Below are 1730 nucleotides of genomic sequence, written 5' to 3' on the forward strand. Positions count from 1 at the left end.
ATTTGTGACCTTTTTGTGACCAAAAACAGATGGTCAAAAGCTGACAGTCGTAAACTGAAATTAACGACCTTCTCTGTGAGAAGGTCGTAGACGTTTACGACCAAAATATGCCTACTGTTTTGTTTTGGTCACTAGCAGCCTCCCCAGGCCACGTAGGCATCCGACGTGGCAATCTGATGTGGCACAAGAATCAGCCCGGTCCAATTCGGTGTTTATATGGGCCGAGCCCATTAATTCAGCCTTTTTAATGTATATTTTGTCTATTAATTTTCGCTAGCTACATGGGCCTAGCCCAATAATTCGACCTTTTTAGTTTTGGGGATTCATGCATTTTTTTGGGCCCTCGGCCTTTTTGCAGTCCATTTCTTTTTTTGTAAGACTTTTGATTTCATTTTTAAAATTGTTTGATGCTTGTTGGGATGTCGCCTTTTTTGGCCCAATTATTTGCCCAATTTGGCCCAGGCAGACTTTAGCCCAATCACACACATACATCCAACATTATTTCATTCAAATTAGGAAAACTCCAGGTCAAATTCAAGTCAACCATCATATCACATCACATAACACATCTCCCAGGTTTACATAACACAAAAAAATCATCTCAGGAATACATTTCCTTACACAGGAATATAGCAGGAACAAAGGGAATATACAATAAGAAAATGACGAAACATCTGCTACTATCATAACAGTACAATGTACTTTTCTTTTGACGGAACCAGCTGCCACAATTTGCTCTCTCTTATGAGACATGCTCCAGCTGCCACAATTTGCCATCCTACAATGAGAGGTATATAACAATGGACTTCATGAACATTAGAGGAGCAAACGCTCAATCAACACCAAGGGCTTAATAAAGCCTCGAAATCACAGAAAGTAAATTAGGACCAGACTTTACAATTATAGTACCATAGGACAAATCCAGGAGGCAAAATATGAGTGAATCCAAAGAGGCAGAAAGGAATACCTATTTTGATCCAGAGGGGCTCGTGAGCATGGCCATCTTCCATAACAGGTTGGCCCTAATGCACCCTGGATCAGACGCGTTGGGAGCTTGTAGCTTGTCCTAAGTATCAGGAAAAATCAAAGCCACAGTTTAGACTTGGTGATAACGAACAGACATTGTAAATCAATAGCATATTAAGCACCAATTTTCTCGGATGCAAGAAGAAGAGGAGCAAAACGACACATAGAGGTGGGACATTTGTCGTACATCTAGATGATGTTCGCAGCAATGAAGATACATGCGGCCAGGCAAGCATGTGTGCGTGCTTCACCGGTGCATGCATCACTGTAGTAGCCAAGCAAGTAGGGTAGGCGCTGCCTCCGCCCAGGCGTGCTCTGTTGCCGCCCACACGCAGGGGTCCTCCTGGCCCACGCTCAGGCCATTCCAAGCCCAGGCTGTTCCACGCCTGCCCAGGTGCTACCGCTGGTACATGTACTATTTTCACTGAAATTGAACATTGAAATTTACTCAATCAAGAAATTGAACACTGGAGTACAATCATTGAACAGCGAAATTGAACACTGGAGTACAATCATCGAACAGTGAAATTTACTCCAACAGTACTGAAGTTTAACTGAAACTGAACAACAGTACAGCAGGATCTTGACAGCAGTACAACAGTGAAATTGAACAGCTCAACATCAGGACAGCAGTACACAAAACATAACCATGTATTCAGGCTAAGCAAATGTTGACAACAAACAACAACAACTTCAACTCAATA

At 42.4% G+C, this 1730-nt stretch overlaps 1 long non-coding RNA gene across 1 annotated transcript; it reads right to left on the reverse strand.

The window, feature by feature from the left end:
• Positions 1–533: 533 nt before the first annotated feature.
• LOC120969928 (uncharacterized) lies at positions 534–1342 on the reverse strand. Its single transcript, XR_005764498.3, has 2 exons — positions 1214–1342; positions 534–1066 (listed from the first exon to the last, which is right to left on the reverse strand). It is a non-coding gene; the product is annotated as an uncharacterized lncRNA (long non-coding RNA).
• Positions 1343–1730: the final 388 nt, after the last annotated feature.

The sequence above is a fragment of the Aegilops tauschii genome, chromosome 1 (assembly GCF_002575655.3).
Source record: "Aegilops tauschii subsp. strangulata cultivar AL8/78 chromosome 1, Aet v6.0, whole genome shotgun sequence".
Lineage (NCBI taxonomy): Eukaryota > Viridiplantae > Streptophyta > Magnoliopsida > Poales > Poaceae > Aegilops > Aegilops tauschii.